Source organism: Poecilia mexicana, unplaced genomic scaffold (genome assembly GCF_051168715.1).
Source record: "Poecilia mexicana isolate PSO_F unplaced genomic scaffold, ASM5116871v1 scaffold_15, whole genome shotgun sequence".
In the NCBI taxonomy this organism is placed as follows: Eukaryota; Metazoa; Chordata; class Actinopteri; order Cyprinodontiformes; family Poeciliidae; genus Poecilia; species Poecilia mexicana.
The window spans coordinates 24,691,563-24,713,189 of NW_028263384.1; the positions used below are offsets into that span (position 1 = coordinate 24,691,563).

At 41.3% G+C, this 21,627-nt stretch overlaps 2 long non-coding RNA genes across 2 annotated transcripts in view; one reads left to right on the plus strand and one right to left on the minus strand.

Annotated features, from left to right (window-relative positions):
- Window positions 1-1,195: 1,195 nt before the first annotated feature.
- Window positions 1,196-21,627, minus strand: part of LOC148155369 (uncharacterized) — a 38,058-nt gene continuing 17,626 nt past the window's right edge. The window contains exon 2 of the long non-coding RNA XR_015765408.1: window positions 1,196-4,351. This is a non-coding gene — a long non-coding RNA (uncharacterized LOC148155369). The remainder of the gene's footprint in view (window positions 4,352-21,627) is intronic.
- LOC106933426 (uncharacterized) lies at window positions 6,113-11,598 on the plus strand. The gene is made up of 2 exons (XR_001421482.2): window positions 6,113-6,276; window positions 10,945-11,598. It is a non-coding gene; the product is annotated as an uncharacterized LOC106933426 (long non-coding RNA).

The window sequence follows — 21,627 nt, forward strand, 5'->3', positions numbered from 1 at the left end:
AATGTTAGTACAAGCAAATAATTGAGCCTCAAGGTAGATTGCGTTTACTTTTTCAAAAGCCTGATTTCATCCCCTACCCATTCATCACATGCCGCCTACATCTCCTCGCGCTTCCTTGTCCTCACTGCTCCATCCTGCCGCATGTTCTCCCGTATCAATCATCCTCACTCCCACACCGCACTCATCCCTGTGAACCCACTCTGCACGGAAAAACCCAGGGACAGGGGCGCCGCTGTCAGGACGGCGAGATTAAACGAGAGGGGATGAAAGAGTAAAGCCTTCAGAAAGGAGCGACGCGGACAAGCCGGACAGATGACACTTCTGACACGGATAGCGGTCTAAGAGTACAGCTGTGTTGACAGGGTTTCATTTGTAGCCTCCCATCAGGCAGCAAAGACTGATGCCGGTGACGACTGAACCCACAACATGTCACAGCGTCATTTGTCCCTACTGTGTCATGTTCTGCCGTTCACATACATGCCCATTATGCATCTACTTTGCCATTTGCACACTTTCTGCACATGTGCTTTTGTCTGCTTTTATTGGCACGTTGATGCCAACAATTAAACTGACTGGAGCAGCTCTGCCACAAGTCTTTCCCTCCAAGGATATTTAGTCCTATGGCTGTGATTGCCATGGCAACCGTCTCCTCTTCCTGCTGCATCACTGCTTGCCAACAACAAAAGCTGAGAAAACAAAGAGAATGTGTCGAAAGGAAATTGGATTTGTGTTTGTAGAAAAACGTGCCGGGTTCGCTCGTCGTCATCGTTGGCTCCACAGTGACTTGCAAAAGTATTCATATCTCTGCTGCTCTTTGTCATATTGTGTCATATTAAAGCCACAAACTTCTACGTCTTTGACTGGAAGCAGTAAAAAAACACAAAGGAGTGCGTGACCAGTAAAGAATAGAAGTGGAAAGACGTTGATATTTGCTTTTGTTTTTTGTTATTTCAGATAGAAATCTTAAATATGTGATGTACATTTTCCATCTTTTTTTACTCTGATACTCCTGAATAAAACCAGTGGAAGAAGACTTTTATGACTTGTATTTTTTATCTTTGCCACGTAAGTTTAATCTTGGTCTCATTTATGTTGTTAGTTGCAAAACAGATGCCACATAGAGAGAATTTATTTGCCAAAGTCCAGATCTAAATTTGTGAAAATTAGGAAAAAAATAATACATATATCCCAAAAAGTATTTTATTTTTATTTTATTTTATTTTGTACAAGTTGAAAACCGTGGCAATTAAGCAAATTCCAAGTAAGATATATTAAAGTTGCAGGTGCTGTTTTCCCACATTGCATAATATTGAAGGGTGAATCAAAAATCCCACTTTCAGCTAAAAGCATTTGAGTGCGTGGTTTTGGTGCAGAGCAGGCCAGCTTCAGGGATGCTTGCCTCGTCTGTGCTGGACTTGGGCCAATGTCATTTCACAGAGCTAAGCCTTGTAAGATAAGATGGTAGGGGGACATCAGACCCTGACCTGCTTAAATGAATGGGATGTCACTTCTGCTTAAAAGCACAAGGCTTGTCCTCTCTGCCGGTGAGTCTGTGTGATTCCCTCTGTAAGTGTGCAGAGTCTAAACAGAGAGGACACATCCAATCCCAAGAAAAGGCTCTCGCAGTCCTCACCTCGCCTGCTGAAATGTAATAGGTTTCCCCCTCCTCGCTGGGACATGGAGTCAGAGCATGTGTTCAGTGGTAGTATTTTTTATTAATCCGGCCTGGGAAATAGCACTGAAACAGATGTACCTCCTGAGTCCTGCAGAACTTTGTGGAGCCTCAGGCAAATGATCGAACAGTCGGATTTGCTCCCATGGCTTGCATACAGAGAACGATTTGAAAAATGAGAACTTAGTGCAGCAGATAGTTAAATATTACAGTAAAATTGTTCACATCCGGATAGAAGAACCTAACTTGGCGCAGATGTTCCCAGGGGGCTTTGATGGGTTTTTTTTTAGAAAAATGGTAGCCATGGAAAAATTAGACATGGTGGCCTTTTTTGGTAATCAAGGAAAATATACTTTTGCAGACCATATTATTGGTGTCAAATCGTACATAACTGGACCCACATAACTCATACTTACTGTTTTGTTGGTTTTTTTTGTCACTGAAAACATTCTTTGCACTAAAACTACCAAATAGATAAAACTGTTTGATGTCAAATTATAGTCTACATATTTTGAAAAATAAACATCAGATATATTTTCTTCATTTTTTGTGTTTTCTTTTTCTGGTAGACATTTTCCAAACTGGCTGCCATGGTTGTAATGGAGTAATGGATGCTTGCACTAAAATGGATAGCAGTTACTGTCAGTGGTGTGCAAAGCTAACTGAAAAGTTAGGTTCACTAACCACTAATTTGCTTATCAATCTTAGCCTCACTAATGCTGAGCTGTTAGTGGGAGCTAACGCTACCCATTAAGATGACTGTCAGACAGATCTTCATCTCTGACTGGTGTGAGACTCACAAACATCTGATTTTTTCCATATATTATTACTTTAAAGTTGTATGAATAAGATGATTATAGTTGGCGAAAGCATATGATTTGACGTAAAATTCATCCAAATCATGAAAATGTGCAGCATCTTATGGAAATAATTACCTTAAAAGGCTCAAAAATGTCGGCCATATTGAAAAATTGCCATCGTCCTAAAGGAAAATATGAAAAAGGTGCAACACGGCAGGTGACCATGCAGATTTTTCTGCTTATATCCACTTTGAGGATTTTCTACAGTAGCATGCCGCACCCCCGTGGACGAGGTTTTAATTAGTCATGATGGTGGTGCCAACCCAACCTCGGCCTGCTCGCAGATCATCTACAGGTTACTCTCCTCAGACGAGGGCAAAAGATTGTTTATTTCAGACGTCGGGGTTGGGGGTGTTGCCTTGGCAGCGTTTTCTGGCTCTGGCACCCGCAAGTTCAGAGGCGGAGCTTGGCGCCGTCCTGGGAGGCAGCAGGCACACAGGTGCCCTGGCCCAAGCAGCTGCCTCTCCGTCAGATAAAGAGCGGCTTGTTGTTTTCTCCCCTCTTTCCCTCCAACGTACACGTCAGCCTCCCGCGCCCTTTTCACTTCACTGTCTCCTCTCTCTTCTTTCCCCCCTTTTTTCTCCGTGGCCTTTGATCAGGGATTGGATATGCTGGTAGAATGACAGACGCAGGAAGTGCTCGGAGGGGCAGGAGGGGCCGAGGGGCCCCAGGGGCCGTGGCTCTCTCCTCAGCGTTCTCTGTTTACAGGGGCCTGCGTCATTCCAGGCCTGGCCCTGCTCTTTCAGAGCCTGGCTTTCAGCCTTCACTTTCTAGATGGTCTGTCTGTAAAACTGGTCGGGTCACAGCAGCCTACTGGTCACAAAGAGGGTCAGAAGACAGTAAAATAAATATGTGTCCAAATGAACCTCCAATCTCAGTCACCTCTGAGTTGTCTTGACTTCTAAAATTCTAACTCCACTTTAATTTAGCCGAGTCAGGCGTAGCCTATTTTTAAGTTCAATTCAGTTTCAATAAAGCTTAGTGCCAATTCACAAAAATATCAACTCAAGGCACCTTACAAAAAAAATAAAACACCAGTAAAGAAAATCTGTATCACAGGAGCCCATTAGATTGCAGTGATATGTTAACTTTGCAACAATTAATTCCAATTCAGTCACACATACATCCAAAGTGATCCAAGTTATCAAGCAATACAGTATGCTCAATTGACTATTCAAATTAATTTCAAAAGTTTCTGCCTAAAGAAACCCAACAGATTGGATGAAATCATTGCCTTGCAGAAACAATTCAACATACTGACTTACTGCAGTGACAATAACTGATCCAATTACACAAGATCCAAATCGATTGGTATTATAATGGAAATTTGGCAGGTCATATTTTGGAAATTGACTAAAGAGTTAATGAAGGAAGTCCAGTTGATAGCATTAAGTCACTGACTTTGAAGCAACTGAAAGCAGAAGAAGCGATTTTAAGTAGGAGGAAACCTCCAGAATAACGTGGCTCAGTGCGAGTATTTTTCTCCTCTCAAACAAAACCTCGAGAGACTTCAACTCCTCGGCTTGGAGCAGCGCCTTTCTGACTCAAGACTGTATTGGAAATAGTCCTTCTAAAATCCACAAGTAAACGTTAAAAATTAATACGTCCTGCATGAAGTGCAGAGAAGGCAGAATGCAACAGGATGCTACATATTACAACAAACAGGAAAGGAGGGCACCGCATGGCTCAGTGGTAGAGCAGGCGCTCCATATACAGGGGGTGCGGTCCTCAACGCCGTCGTCCCCGGATCGATTCCTGGCCCCGGGCCATTTGCTGCATGTTTTTCTCCTCTCTCTCTGCCCTTCCTCTGATCCAGCTGCTGTTGAATAAAGAGGACTAGAGTCAAACAGGAAATACTTCAGAGAATGTTTACAATTAGTTTTGTTGTACTGATCATACAGAGTACTGATGCAGTTACTAAAAAAGGACACGAACCCTTTCTGAGTGATTAAAATTGTCACAATAACTGAAACCTAGCGACATGCAGTGCACTCTTGTGTTTTTCATTTTTAAATGTGACCTATAATGCTTCCTTGACCAAGACAGGCTTATGGACAATAGAAATCTTGCTCATTACATTTTTTGCACAAAATCATTCTTACATAATGAGATTTCAGTTTGGTCACGCGACTTTCAGAATGAGTTGTTTTGGGGCCTGTTGTCACTTTAAATCCAAATAAGTTGCTGCTGACCACGCCCCATAAACTCAACGTTTCCACTCGTATATAAAAATAGATGCAAAATAGAGAGAGGATAAAGTTCAGATGCGCAATAATACAAACGTGCATCTTTGAAAAGCAGAAGTGGAGCCTCCTGGACAACCAACAAGAATGCAGCAAGTGGGTTCTGGATGGCAAGTCAACAACAAAACACCTGTCCTTTCCAGCAGCCATTGTACAGCACATACAGAAGTAAAACCATCTGACCAAATGTGCTGGAGCTCAACTTGAGTTGCTAGGTGACACTTGGAGCTCTGCTGGGATTGGTAGGTAACAGGCTGGGCTTCATTGGGGTTGCTAGGTGAGGGGCAGTGCCTACTGAAGATTTTTGAGACGGCTAATTTTCCAGACACCTAAAAACATTAATCTATTTAACCCTTGTGCGTGCAAGGACTGAGGCAAACGTGGAGGACTGTGGCAAATGATACAAGTTTTACAGCTGTGGGGTCGGTTGGACCCCATTTGTAAACACAAGGGTTAAGCGGCTGGGCTGTTTTTAAAACCCAAACAAAAGTACAAAAATGTACAAAATGTGAACTTTGCATAATTCATCCACTTTAAGTTAACATTTCCTCTTTGTTGGCTGCGTCCCAGCTTGTTTTTCTACATTTGGGTCGTCCACCTTCACCTTCCTCCTCACCAACTTACAGAGCTGGAAAGCTTCCAACAGCAGGGTGGCTGACCAACACCACCCCTCTGAGCAGCACCTGAGTGGCCTGAGCGCCGCCCTGCCCTCCTCCTACTGTTTACCATCCGGCTTATCCTGTTTATTTGACTCGATTACAAAACAGACCCTGTGAGTGATTTGTTTAAAGTGGCCCGTGTTCCCGTTTATTCCACGAATCGCAGCGTATTTGGTCACCGAGGCCAGCATGATGACATGTCAGTGCAAGGCTAACACAGCGCAGCTCTTGTAGTCACAACTCAGCACAAACTGCAGCCTTGTCAGTTTGCACAAGCCGTTCCTCACATGTGTGTGGACTGATTGGAGATAACGACACTGCGTGATCAAGATGAAAGACTTGAATTAATGAGTGACTCACAGGACGTTGGTGCATTTCTTCACTGTTTAACCAACACGTATGCAGACCTTGCAGATTGTGGAATATTTGTTTTCCTTCCCTTCCTCTGAGAGAGGATAAAGTTCACATTATCCCCCCCCTTAAACTGCTCCAAATATTTTTGGAGCGCCTTCAAAATAAGCATGGAGCACTGGAAAAATTCAAGGCAGCTGTTTTGTGCTTTCAAGGCTTATCTTCCCTTGTAAAGGCATCTCTGAGCTTCCAGCAAACACATCAACCAGCTGTGGCCAAGCGGAGGCAAAACGCAGCAGATTGGAAATCAGGGAAATATTTATTCTGTCCCCCCCAATAAAAGCTTCTCCTCACCCGTTTGGGTGAGCAGAGAGAACTGTATTTTCCACACACTAACTGTGCAGTAATTCGCCTGGCAGCCATGAGCTGGTGTGTTTCTGAGAGTCCTCTTGCCACTGAAGGATTACAAGCTGCTCAAAGACTCTGAGAAGGTATGTGGGTTTGGATGGGCGATGTTTTTCCACAGCGGTATTGGAGTTAATTCTGTGCTTTGGCTCCGAGCTGCAGCTGGGAAACAACTTCTCCGTGCCAGAAGCTATTTATTATTCCGGAGAGCTTTTACCCAAAATGGCCATTCAGCTACTGTGGTGTCCGTGTTGTTCTGACCTCGTTGTGTAGAAACCAAGAGATTGGCCGAGTCCAGGATAAGCACGAGCAAAAAGCTAACATGTGCTCCCACACATGCACACGTTGTTTAGATAGTGTGCAAACACAAAGACAGTCACATGTTTTGTGGAAAGATGTTATTTCAACACTGACGCAGCACTTTTATGGTGAAGTCATACATTATTGCCCTGCAAAAGTTTTCATACCCCATTAATTTTGCCACATTATCTCACATTACAACCACAAACCTCTCTGGAAAAATACAAAGTGTGGTTTGGGTTTATATTTAACCCTGCGCTGAGTCGAAGCCTTCTTAATCTATATTTCACTTCAACGGAGGTTGCAAGTCTTTTAGAGCAAGCCTCTTGAAAGTCTAGAGCCAGAAATTTGTCTTAGACTATAAAAACAGTCTAATTATCTTGACAAGATAGAACTAGAATAACATAAAAGACGCCGCCAATAAAGCATCGAGAGCAGGAACAGCCGACCAACGATGCAGTTAAATTTCACTGGTGAGACCAAGGCATAATTACTACCTTGGAAGTAAAGTCAAGAAATCATTTAAATGTAACCTGTCTGACAAAATGAAGTAAGCTAAAAGACTTTAAAAAAAAACACTTCCTGCCTCAGTCATAAAGTTGGACATAGTATGCAAAGTTTACGTTTTGCATGTCTTTGTTCTTCCACTTCAGTCTTTACTACTTCTAAAAACAATTGCTTAAAAAACAAAAAAACACTCCTCCGCTTTTTGTCAATAAGTTAATGTTTTTAAGTCTCTGGAAAATTAGCCATTTCAAAAACCTGGAGGAGAAAATATCCGTTTGCTCAAAAACATTATGTGGGAGTAAAATGATTGTGGCCTAGTCAAAGGGTGACCTTAAACCTGGTGTGTGTGGTTTGACCTTAAACAGGCTGTTTATGCTGAAGGATCCTCCGGCTGAATTTAAACAACACGTCACGTTGTGGGCCTAAATCCTTTTAGAGGGATGTTAAAGACTTAGTACCAGTTATCACAAAACTTTCATGAAGCTGATTTGCAAAGCTTTGTTTCCCTTAATAAATGAAATAACCAATTAGAATTATATTAACTTTTCTTTTAACTGCAACATAAATTATTTTCACAACTTAAGTAATTTCTGAAGAAAATTGATTGCACCAGGTTTGACTTAGGGATATCAAAGAAAAGAAAGGTGATTAGATGTGCAACACTTTTCACATTTTTTTTTATTTGAAAAAAAAAAGAAGCAGCAAATAAAGTATAATTTTCCTTCAGTTGTACAATTATGCACTACTTTCGGGGATAATCTATCACAAAATCCACTTAAAATGCATTTACGCTGCATAAAGGGCAAACGTGAAAACCTTCAATGGGTAATAATTAATTTTGCAAGACACAAAATTGTCTCCATCCTGTTTGGAATTGCTGCTTTATTTTATGCCAAGCCTTTTAATGTATTATTCCTTGGCAGCACACTTCAAAAGGACAAACAGCATCCTGCCATAGAAGCAAATCCTCATCAAAACAATGAAAGAGCCCAGGGAAAATTAGAAGGCATGCACACAATAATGGAGCAGCGAGTAAGGGATGGGTTAACAGTGCACTCAGAGCTTTCATTTCCTCTTCTGTTCCATCTGAGCAAACAAGGCGGGTGACCTAACAGAGCAACGAGGGGCGGGGTGGGCTGGGCTGGGGTGCCGTGACTGGAATATAACCAAACAGAGAGGCAGGAAGGGGAAGGGAAAGGACAAGCCGACCACGTGACGGCGAAAAGCCTGCAGGCTGCTGTGCTGGGAAAGGCAGACAGATAGAAAAAGAGGGAGAGAGAGAGAAAAAGAGAGACATCCCCCCATATTGACGCTGCCGTTTCACCACAACAGTTCTGGGAAATGGCCGTCGTCTGTACTGTAGCTACTGTTTACATGGAACTGATTCAGCTGGCTTATCGCGTTCATCACCCTTCAATCTCTCCCCCACTTTTTGTTGTATGTCTTCTTTTTTTTTTTTTTTTTTTTTGCATGCTATCAGACACAACTTTAAGTTTCATGAATGAAATCAGAATATGCAGATAAATGCAAACAGCGAACGCATCGAGGGGAATGGAAAACACGAAGCCACTTATAGAGAGTCGGGGGAGGAAGAGCGGTGATGTTCAGGGATAGAAACAGGGAGGGGGTGTGGGTTGGAGTCTGGACCAGAAACACTGGAGACATGAGTCATGGCGTGCAGTCTCCCAGGGGGCATGTTGGTGCAGTCTATAAAAGGAAATAGAAAAACAGCGGCTTCCCTCGCCCACCCAGGACTAGGTTATGCCTTATTAAAATCTGATAGCTTATGACAGCAGCTGCTTTGTTTAGCCCAAGCCTGAGTATCACCCCCACCACCTTTTTTTTTCTTCCTTCACTGCAATGGAGAAGTGAATGTAAATGGAAAAAAAAAAAAAAGAAGTAAGCTGCTTAGAGTCGGAGGAGTCATCCAGGGATGGGAACGTGCAGCCGAAAGCAGGTCAAAAGTATCTGAAAGTGGAAACGCTTCATGGGAGCTTCTGCCTTTATTTTCGTCTCACTAAAGGCATCCCACATCTGTTAAAATAAGTTGATGAGTGACATGAACTAGTTAACTTGGCTCCTTGGTTTCCCCTTGGCTACCCTGCTGTGGAGCTGGCCTAGATTAAACATTGTCGGATATCTGGGACAACCGCCGAAAAAAAGAAGCAAAAGAATAATAATAATAAAAAAAAATCTCTGCCGTCTGGTGAAAGTGACCAAACGACAAGCCCTACCTCACATACACACCAAGTCTTAGAATTAACTGAGCACATTTACACAGGAGCTATTCATGGCCTCAATTTCAAGGTATTTCTCTTAATGGTTTAATACAGAAACAGAGCGTGAGCTCATAAAGGTGTAAAGAATAAACCATGCTACCCTCTTCCTGTCTGTTTTTCCGGTTCATACTTGGTTGATTATTTGTAGTTTTATGTCTCGGTCCCTCTTCAGTAACCCATGACCTTCAAACCAGAATATAAAGCTCAGCTGTAAACAACATAAACTTGTTTTCATCTGAAGAGCTGTTGAATATAAGTGCCTCCACAGCATGATGCAGCCACCACCATGTGTCAGCTGTGTGCGGATGGTGTGTTCAGGGTAATGGTGTTTCGCATATTGGCCACAAAATGTTATTTTGTGGCCAATATATGGAAGGCCATGAATGCCTTCTGTTATATTTTCAACAAAGGTTAGATTTATGGAACATAAAAATAATAGTTGTCCAGCACTTGTTCCACACTCTTCCCCCTTTTAGCTGATGCACTGAACAGGTATCACGGAGAGTTTAAGTTCAAAACCTGGTATATTGTTTTACAATGTAAAACAACAAAATATTTACCAAGTATTTTATGCATAGTTTCTGCTTACAAACAAATTTTCTATAAGATATAGGAGCTTGTTTTAAGTTAATAATTCCTTAATATTGATTTTTTTTAAGTGCTAGTTCCACAGGAAGGACATTTCACTTAAAACATGGAGAAAATGTCTTATTTAAGTTAAAAAATCTGTATCTAGTACTTTCTAAAATCAATATTAAGGAATTATTAACTTAAAATAAGCTCTGATGTCTTAGTATTTTTTTTGTTTTCTTTAAGCTTTGTTCATTGTTTTATGTTCTTGAACAAACCTCTGAGGCCTTCACAGAACAGTCGGATTTATACTGAGATTTGATCACACGCAGATGGACTTTTACAGGCAGATGATTTGACTGGATTGTATTTATGGGCCAGACTACAGGATACTGAATACAAATACATAGCACACTTTTCAGAGTTGTTTTTAAATTTTGAAATACTTTATGCACTTTTATGCACTACTTTGTGTTGGTCACTCAACTGAAATCCTCAAATAAACACAGTGAGGTAGGAGGTTGTAACGTGACAACCATGCACACACACGCACTCATACCTAAAGGCAATCCAGAGGAAACAATAACACTGGGGGTCAGTGTTATTGTGGGAGGAAGCTGGGCTACCTGGAGAAAAGCCACAGATGCGCAGGGAAAACAAGCAAACTCCACGCAGAAAGACCCTGGGCTAGGATTCAGACTTTTTGCTGCACTCCTGTACTTTCCCTCTACTTATTTCTTGTCTCATTAGTTGCATGAAGAAAAAAAAGAAAAGATGTCTCCAATAATTTTTTATTTTTTTAAAACCTTCTTCATCAAGATTTAATTTCCGGTCAGCTGCCAGAACTGTGCCAGTTAAGTAGAAGTAGGTTTAGCATAACAGCCTCATGTGCTAATATCTGCAGAAACGGTTTAATCCAGTTTGCCTGGTTTGGTCTATGTAAACTCATATGACCTGAAGGATTTGTTAAAAGATATGGAGCAACTGAAAGGAAAAGCCCACAGTAAAATGGATGTTCATGATGATAAAAGCAACTGCTACTCTGTTGTTGTTTTTTTTACATTTACATGGCTTTCCTTTGTGTCTGCCATATAAAAGGTGACTGGCAGAGCTCCATGGCTGCCGGGGAGGGAGAGCCAGCGCCACCACAACACCTGCTCCATCTCCTTTCCCTCCTACCTCTGAGAGCAATCTGCCCACCTGCTTCCATGGTGAAACAGACACACCCTGCCCGCGGTTCCTCCCTCCTAGCCTGCAGCTAGAGTGGAGCTAGTCTGCACAGGAGCACAGATGCAGGCAGAGCTCCAGCATGCCTGGCCACCATATCCTGGGAGGGAGGGATCAACAGAGCTGTGGGTCTTTTGTGTAGCTGCCACCACTAAAAAAACACGCCCCGCAAGGTTGTGTTTGCTCTCCTTTTTTCTCCCTCACCTGTCATCAGAGCTTTCTTTCATCTGTAGGGTGCAGACCATTCCTCGAGGCAGCCAAGACATTATCTCAGTGGAGAGAAGGAGGCAAAAACGACAGAGGTGAACCTTTTCGAGGTTGGAGCATGGTGTACAAAAAGAGGGTTCAGCCGAGGAGCTCTGGCTACTCGCTGAAGAACACCCCCGTACTTGTTGTTGTGATTGTTGTTTTAATGATTATATTGTGTATTTATCTGGAGATGATGATGACATTCCCTTGGTGACTGTTATTAAAATGGTCTGTGTTGTGGCTGGTCTGATATTATGAATAAATTAGTAAGATTTAGTGTCTGTGTGTCATTTCATCCTATTTTATTTTACAGTATTAAAAAGGAAAACACCTGTATTCCACACACAAACACACACACACACACACACACACACACACACATCTATACAGTATTAATGGATATATGCCATGAAGGCTCTTAAGAGGTATTAAAAGGTCTGACATAAAATAAATAGATGAATGACAAATATTTTTGGTTGTTTTATTATATTATGAGATTATATTTATATAATCCCAAATTATATTTGGTTGTTTTATTATATTATGAGACAAAAATATGAAATGTAGAGGATGTAGAATACATTTTCTGGAAATAGTTATCACAACCAAGGCGTTGGGATTTTATCAACAGAGATTTATGGATAATTGTAAAGAAGAAGGAAAAGTGACACATGGTGGATGGTTCTCACATTTTCTTAATTAAAAACAGGATTTCTGCAAGTTTCAAAAACATAAATTTAAGACTTCAAGACCATGAAATTTTAAACCGATATCTTCACAGAAATCTACAAACGTAGTGATAAGTGACAAATTTGAACTTACCCTTGACAGCAAAAATGCTAGCAAGGTATGCAGGCAGCTAGTTAGCAGTAGTCTTGAGTCTCCTTCTTCTTTAATCATACCGGCAAAGAGCTTTTAATCTGCACTACCACCGCTTTCTGAAGTGGAGTGTGAAACAGAATGGAAACCACAAACTTCTGATTTTACAAAAATCTCAGAATGTTAAAATGTGATTAGGCCAACCACGTGCACAAATTCATGTAGGATACTTTCCTATTCTTTTTAGATTATAATTCAAATAGGTACAACAAAGATATCCGAGTCCAACTTAAACTTTTTGTTGACATAAAAGTCCAGCGTGAAAAAATATACAAGATTAAATAGTCCTTTTCTGGACACAATGTAAAACAAAATTAGCATATTGAGGGCTAACTTCTCTTTTTTAAAGTTAATTTAAGACATTTCGGCTTTTTAAGGACACATTCATTTGCATTCTCCCCTCTTTATCCTGACGCACCTGAAGAAACTCCAGCACAACTTTAAAAGTCTTTAAATAGGTAATTAATGCGTGTAATTTAATCTCAGTAGAAATCTAGCAGCTCTGTGAAATCCTTAATGGTTTCTCGAAGAGCATCAGAAGAACACAGCAGATCAGTCAGGGAGAACATATTGGAGAAGTTTAAACCAAGGTTACGTTGCAAAAAAATATCCCGGCCTTCATTATATCACACAGCACTGTTGAAACCTTCATGTGAAAATGGAAAGAGTGAACTTAACAAGATATTGGCAGCCCACCTAAACTGACAGGCTGGATAAGGAGAGCATTAATCAGATTCAGAGGAACTGCAGATGGGAAAATCTGTTAATGAAACAACGGTTAGTCATGCTCTCCACAGATCCAGCCTTTATGGAAGAGTGGCAAGAAGAGAGCATGAGAAGTTCTGTACAGAGTTTGCAACAAGTCATGTGGAGGACACAAGAGAAGGTGCTCTGGTCAGATGAAACCAAAGTTTAAATTGTTGGCCTTTATGCAAAATGCCATGTGGGCCAGAGAAAACCTTTAAGAGCTCAGATCAAAGCATTTCCATGTGTTACTTTTGCAGATGCTGTCAATCAAAGCTGGAAAATGGGAAAATATTTCAGTCTCTAGACATACTGACCTGCAGATGTAACTGCAGCAAAATATGGTTTTTATGAAGTTTAGATTTATGCAGGCTGTTCCATATTTTCCTTTCACTTCACATTTATGCAAAAACCCGTGCTGGTCAGTGTAATAGCTATTACAATAAATGCCAAAAGAATACTTTGAAATTGGTCGCAAGATGTGTGGGGAAAAAAATAATGTCAGAATATTTTTTACAAGACATCATATTAGCTCTTGAGATTGTTTTCCAGGAGGCTGAGCTGAAGTGTTGCAATCCACAAATAAAGAACATCGTAGAAGTTCAAAGCTATCATTCCGAAGCATACTTTGCTGTCTAACATTGCTAACTTGTTTTTTATGTGATGCAACAGACAGAAACTAGTATTGAAACAGCGGAGGGGTGTGTTTTTGTTCAGTTTGTGTTTGTTTTTCCTCCGGCAAGATGAGAGAAATGCTGGTTCAGCATGCTGTAAACGGCCCACAGGGGCCCGTTCTTCAGCATAGTCCTCCTCCAGAAACTGATTTCACCGCGGGGCTTTGGCTCACCATCCCAGCAGCCCTCTGGCCCGCATGACAACAGGCGGCCTGTTTTCCCCTGCAACATAGCAACACTGCCCTCAGCGAACTCCTGACTCTTGACAGTCAAAACACACTGCTGGCCAAGGTGACAGCAGCTTTGCATCGGGCATGATGAACACACCTGGGGTGGGAGGCTGTGAGCGTGTCACCCTGGCTGTTAAATCAACATGACGTCACTGGAGGAGATTTGAATAAATAATCATAAGCATGGGCCACACATTTGCCTCGTCGAAGGCTAATTTTCCAGAAAGGAATCTTAAACAAAAGCGCTCTGGGTGCGAGTTCAGGGCCGCTGACGGAGAGCAGCTGAACCAGACGTTTGAGTTTCACATTTCAAAGCTCCAGGGTCAGTTTGAGCCTCATAGGGGCAACAGCCAGGATGAAGACTGAGACAAACACGTCTGCAGGCCTTATCGCGCAAATCTGAAGCCTTTTGAAAGATAGAATCCATTATTTCCCCATTACTGTGTCAGGACTTTGAGTCATTCCTGAAGACATTCAGAGTTTCTGCACTGGAACAGGTCCCAAAGAGACAGAGAAGACGGCAGGACATGTAATTCACCACCGTGTCCTCACATCGCCTTCAAACAGCCTGTTGTTTGTCCTGAAGGACAGTCTTCTTGCGTTTATATGCCCTCATACATATCAATTACTTGCAACTTGGTTTGTGTCATCCTCAAGGTGCCTGAAAATTAGGTTTCAATGTCAGCAGAGAGACACATTCCAGACAAAAATAACCCAGCTTTCACCTCTGGGCTGTTCAGTCTCTCCACCCCCCACCCTTCCGCTGTCACGAAGCAGCATCTCAACCTGAATCTCCTCCCATTTAATAGCTCTGAAATCCAGGCTTGCACAAGCAACGCATTCTTCTTGCATCAGCAGATGAACTTCTTTCCATGTAACACCAGAGCTGTCAGCAAACCGTGGCGAATGTTTATGGAGCGAAACAGGAGGGGAAGCGAAGCTGCACTGTGTGCCTCTTTGTTGCTCGAACTCGCGGAGGATTGAATTCCTGAAAACTTGTACAACAACAACAAAAAAGAAAAAAAAAATGGCGTCACCCCTTGCTCTGAGTCAGAGATGCAGTGTGCCCTGGATGAACTTCCTGTTTCAGATATAGGGTTTCTCCAGCCGAGCCGCATGCAGGAAGTGAGTCACACCTATTCACCAGCCGTCTGCAGGCTGCAGACTCTTCAAGCCTCAGAGTGACAGGCCATGGAGGGGACCAAATTAGCTTCTGAAACTTTAATCTCCTAAAACTTAATTATTTAATATCTGAGCCACCCACATCAAAGGAATACCTCGACTCTCTCCTCTCCAGCTGCCTTGATGGAGGCTTTTAATACTGTCTCCTGAAGGATTCACCTATTTTGCATGGCTGCCCTGTGGTTTGAATGACGCTCTGCTGAACTCGTGCAAATCAGAGATATACCGCAGCAATAAACTGTAGTGCACTTAAACCTGCGTCGTTTAACAGAACATTGTCCGGCTGCAGAGCGTGATGTCGGCAAACATAAAAAGAGCAGGAGGAAACAATTACTGTGATCTGAAATGACGAGAATTTGAAATGAAAAGGAAATAAAGGCAGGGTTCCCATAAAGTTTCCATTTCAAAGTCGCATATTTTTTCCAGGTTTCTCCCAAAACTGTTGACATTAGAGTATAAAACACTTTGATTTATTCATCTTTATGTACAGATCAAAAAACAACACAATTCAGAAGTTGGCTTTGGATTTAGTAGTGTGGTAAAGGACTATTTCACTTCTTTTTTCTGGTATTTGGACAAACTTACACTGGCACACAAAATCCTGAATGGATATGGGTCTTTCTTGTTTGTTTTTTTAGTAAAAGTTACATGACTTTATCTGCAGGTTCTGTCTGTAACTTAAAACCCCCCAAAAATCCATGAGTTGGTACGGAGACTTATGGAAACTGGCCATTATCTAAAGAAATATCAAGGTAAAAGCTCTTTGTTTTTCAGAAAATGCTTCTTTTAGATTATTATTAAGGAGTAAAATCTGGAAGTAAGCAGTTTCTTTTTTTTTTTTTCCATTATCCAGAATTGGAAAAATTCTGGTTAATTTTAAAACTGTGTAGAAATACTGTATACATCTAAAAAGAAACTAAAAATGTGAGGACTTACATATCCTACTCAGAGCTGTTTTGTTTTGTTTTTACTGATGCCATTAAAATAGTTTTTCTAGAACTATTTGTTTGATAAATCGAGACTCTTCTTGAGCTTTTCTGCAGCAAAAAGTCCAGGTGGGACTGGCATGAAACATGGGTTGCGTAGGATTTTAAATGTTTGAAATTTCAGTACATTTTCGAATAAAAATGTGGTCAAAGAATTGAAAATGGGTCATTATTATGGCTTTTAAAAGAATAATGATCTAAATCTTCTGATGCAATCAATGCATATGGCATCTAGCAGACAGAAAATCAGCCTCCTTCCAATGCCTTCAAGGTACAAAGACCTAAATCCAGAGGAAAATATAAAAGACGAGCTAAAGAGAAGAGCCAGAGCTCTGAACAGTGTGGAAAGAATTATATAGAAACAGCTCAAACCCTGCAAAAGTATCATATGCCTGTATTAGCAATGCAAAAATAAACTTTTCCCCATTTTAAATAACATCCAGAAGTATAATTTATGTTGAAAAAATGTTGGAAGACAGGGAAATAGGCCCCCAAACACATCAACCTTTGGAAACGAGGTTCTAAATGATCCCTAACTGGCCTTAATTTTTGTCTCACACAGCTTCATAACACACATTCCCAGACCTGCGTAACAAATTCACTCAGTGGAAAAGTGGATCAGAGAAATGGAAAGTTAATCCTCCCCCTGAACCTGTCCAGCCTGAGACAAAAGAAAGAGTGGGGGCTGCTGCAACCGCAGACAGGCACAGGGGCTTTTCTGTCTCTGCAGACTCAAATGTAAGAGCTCACATATCCAGCTGCAGAGTCAAACGCACGCAAACCTGGACAACAGACCTACAGATATTCAACAGCGCCTGGTGTGCTCCAACTAATCTTCTGGCCATGTTCGTGTTTACTGAAAAATACTTTAACACATAAGTAACAATGAGGGGCTTTGTAAGGCGAATGTCTTTTAAGGTTATAAATTTGACTTTTACTTGTCCCCGTACGGTCATCATAGTTTAAGAAAAGCTAAATCACCTAAAGCTTCCAGTTTTAAATTATCTGGCCTTGACAATAGCCGTCAACTAGAGATGTGCTGATCGGGTTTTTTCCTGCCGATTCCGATTCCGATCACCTATGAGGGCCGATTACGGCCGATCACCGGTACTGATCACATAATTATTATTTTTTTAATCATAAGCACCACCGGTTACATTATGTGGAAAAAGGAACTACGTGCTTCAATTTTCCGCCGCAACACGCAAACTTCCCCATTCACTCAGTGCGTTATAGTTACACATCGCTTAGGATTTGTTGCTGCGCATTTGCGCAGAGTGAAGGAAAGAGGAGACCAGCTGCACAGGCGGGCTGCGAAATGAGATGCAGGTGATCGGTTTGTGTGATCGGCAATAAAAGACCGTGATCGGCGATCACCGATCATACATTTTTTCACGGAAATCGGCCGATTATGATCGGTGGCCGATCGATTGGCACATCTCTACCGTCAACATAAAAAAGCGTTCTATCAAAGTTGAAACGAGAGAAAAATTTGTTACTATGGTTGCAAAAAAGTATGTCACAGTAACAAAAGATTCTATAATGTATAAATGTTTTTATCAATGTCAGAAAATGTTCAGTAACTCCTCGAAAATGTTTTGTTCACATTAGAAAATGTTCTATCACTGTCACAAAAGGGTCGTTGAGTTTAAGGTTCTATAATGTTGGTTTCAACATTAATTCCATCAACAATAGAAAATATTCTATGGTTAAAGACTCTATTAATGTCAGAAAAGTTTCCATCAATGCAAGAAAAGGTTATATTACTCTCGGAAATTGTTTTTTTTTTAATGCCAGAAAAGGTTCTAAAAATGCCAAAAGTGTTTTATCAAATGTTTCATTAAAATGTAGAAAAGGCTTTATTAATGTTGAAAATGGTTCTGTTGATATTATAAAGGTTGATAGAGGATGTTCTGTGGTTATATCATCTCTGGTAAAAGTTCTTTCGATTTGATAAAAGGTTCTGTCACTGTCACAGGAAAGGATCTTTGCTGCATGTCTTCCCTCCTTCTCTCTTTGCCCATTTCCTGTCTCATCTGCTACAAATAACAGCTAATATAGTACCAGAGGAAATAAAAAGTTCTATCAATGGTAGACATTTAGAAAATGTAATAATTCATAAGGTTGAGTTAGTATGTTTAACGTCAAAGGTTATGGCATCACAAAAAGTATGTTGTGATGGCTTTGTTGACTAAAAAGCATAAAGTAGCATAACTCAATTTGTAAAGTTATAATTGAAACTAACAGGCTTCTGCCACAACATCTTTTGGACAGATGAAGCCAAAATATGGATGCATTCTAGGGTAGCTGACCAATAGCTGAAGCCATGGGTCAATGATCTCCGACACATCAGCTAATGAACAGAAAATGAAAAGAATCACGTTGAATTGGTTTGGCCCAGTCTAACCGATCAAACCCCAGCGAGCTGAAGCAATATTTTATAAAGACGATCTGGCGAATATTCCTCCACAATGACGTGAGAAACTGATACAGTCAGAGAGAAAGGAACTACTTAGAGTTATTGCTGTTAAAGGTGGCTCTACAACCTGATAAATCTACGGAGCGCTCTCTCTCTTTTTTTTATTATTTTCGCCATGATGGTAGTGTATAGGAGCTTTCCGTTTCTGATGACTGTACCTGGCACCATCCACCTGGAACAGATGGCTTTTCAGGCAGACCATATCAAATGTACCCAATGACGCAAAGAACTCATGATCTCATCTAAGCCCACTTCCATTCTTAATTTCCCGATGCTGTGCATATGTTGTGGAGGGGTGAGCGAGCGAGTGAGTGCTGAATTGAGAAGTATGTGTGTACAAATGCAGATGTGTCCGTACGGGTGCAGGATGCAGGATATTCTCCGCTCGCTTGAAAGCCTTTTCAAAGTGGAATGACTCTATCAAGGGAACAATGGATATTCTGAGCCCAGCAACGTGACAAAGGTTCACACTGACACGCTTTCCTAAATTAGGCTGTTCATGCACAGGAGGGAAGTAAGCGCCGCTCCTATTCTTCTCTTCTACTCAGGGGTCATTGTGTAGACAGGAAAGGCCACGGAGACATATGACTTGATATGCTCTCCAAAGTAGGTTAAGGGCACTCCACTTGCAGCTGAGAAAACGCTTTTTCTTACTGTGCATAGGATGAGAAGTGATTCTGTAACGCCGCGGATACATTGACTTGCAAAAGTATTACAAACAACTTGAAGCTTTTCGCATTTCTGCACTTCAGAGCCACAAACCTAAATGTGTATTATGGAGATTTTATTTGACAGACTGAATCAAAGTAGTCGACAACTGGGAAATGATGCATGGTTTTAAAAGTATTTATTTCGCTGAGTCACTACTTTGTAGAACCAACCAATATAGATACAAGTCTTCTTTGCAAAAATAGCTCAACTCAGTGAGATTAAATGGAAAACCTATGTTAGGACTTTGACTGGGCTATTCTGATGTATTAGTAAGTTTTTCCATTGTAACTCTGACTCTATATTTATTGTTGGAGGTTGAACCTCAGTTTTAAAGGGGCAGTATTAAGTAGAACTGACTAATTTTCAGATTAATGTTATAATATGAAAATGTTATAATGTCATAATATTATTCCCTTATCAAAAACAGACCTGGAGTGTTGCTTTGATGCTGCATTTTTGAGAAACCCTTTAATATCAGCTGTTCAGCTGTGCAAAACAGTCTCCCCCACTCGGTTCCTGCAGACTAGCGGCAGCAACAATTAGCAAACTCCTGGTAGAGCTGCGTATCCGCTGAGCTTATTATGAAAACTACTTCTAAGTGCAACACTCCTACGAACAATGTAAACAGCTTCATGGAGACATATTGTTGTGATGACTTCCTGAAGGCAGAGTGTCAGAAAGAGCAGGAGCTTCTTAAAGAGACAGAGGCCCAATTTCAAGACGTTGATTTACAAAGTCAAATTACTTTTAAGTCATGTTTGATATTCCCAGCATTTTTCTAACAACTGAAGGTAAAATAGTTACTTGATTGTGCTATAAAATGGCACTTTGTTCCTGGGAAGTTCATAACACTGGCCTTTTAAGTCTTTCACAGCTTTTCTTCCTGGATTCCCAGTCTGTTACACCCATCTAAGCACCAGCTCTGACCAGTTTCCCTAAACCTATGGAAGGAAGACACACCAAAACCATAACCACAGAGAGCTGAGGGAGATGAGCAGTCTTAGCTTATGCTTTCCATAAAGGCCAATAAGTTCAGCTTTGGGCTCAACTGACCAGAGCATCTTCTTCCCATCCTGGCTTGTGGGAACTGCTTTCTTCTTACCACTTTTCCACAAAAACCAGCCTTGTGCAGTACACAGTTATTAGTTGTCCTGTTAGGAGAACTGAGATGTGGTTTTCTACAGCTCCTCCAGAGTAAACATGGGCTTTCTGTCTGCTTCTGGCCCATTTTGCGTGTATTTTGGTCTTCATGATGCTGTTTTTCCACCAGTGTTTTCTAACAAATCTCAGAGCCCTTTACAGATCAACTTCATTAAGGCTGAGATTAAACTTCACCCAGTTGAACTTCATTTACTAATAGACATTTTTGCGCTGGATTTTATTTATAGGCATCACAGTAAAAGAGACTTAGCACAAGTTGGAGTATTTCAAAAACCATGTATCATTTTTCTCATGACCTAACAGCATACGCTAATTTGTTTTGGTCTGCTACACTGAATCCCAGCAATTTTGAAGTGTTATGATCTCCTTTGCAAAGCAGTCTAATTCTGTTTTTATTCTTAAAGATTAGTGTCATGGTTAGGTCATTTTTCATAGAGTCTCTTCAGTCATCAACTGTAAAGCCATCTGCAGGTTTAGTTCTTTCTCAGGGGAATCTTTAATCTAACTTTGACAGCAGTGGGAAGAAGCAGTCCCTCCTCCGCTTCAACCTTTTCACCCCCCCCCCCCCAAACACGAGGGGACCTTCGGCATGTGAAAACCATGACCCTGACTGATGTCATTAGAAGATAACCTAAATTACGTCAAGCCATGTTTAGCAACCGTTCATGTTCTTGCATTTACATAAACAAAAGCTGCCAGTAAAGACTGGAGCAGACATTTTGGGGAGGTAGGAAAAGGCTCGTGAAGGAGCAGAGGCAGGGCCTCCTTGATTACCCCCGCCTTTCCCCCTCGCTGAACTCACACCACAAAAACTAGCTTCCAGGAAACCAGCTGTTGGAGCTGGGAAAAGGGAGGAGGTGATATTCTATATCAGGACTGTGAATCACAGTTCCATGCTCTGTATTTTTCCTATGGTGGTTTGGCTGCCTGGCTGGTTGGCTCAATGAGAGGCTGGTAGTGTCTGTGTGTGCGTGTGTGTGTGTGTGTGAGAGGAGGATCGTGTTGTGGACCGGGCCTGAGTGCTGAGGGACTGACAAGGAGACCAGGACGGAGGGGGTTGTTGGGTTATTACATGGCCTCGGGGGTGCTTATTTAAACCAAAGTCCTGTCTGGAATATTGCACTCAAACACTGTTATTGTACTGCAGCTGCATAAGAAACAAAGGCAGGGAGATAAAAATAAGAAGAAAGAGGAAAGAGAGAGAGAGAGAGGGGCGATTGAAGGGGATAGAAAAGCAGAATGAGATGAAGGAAAGAAAA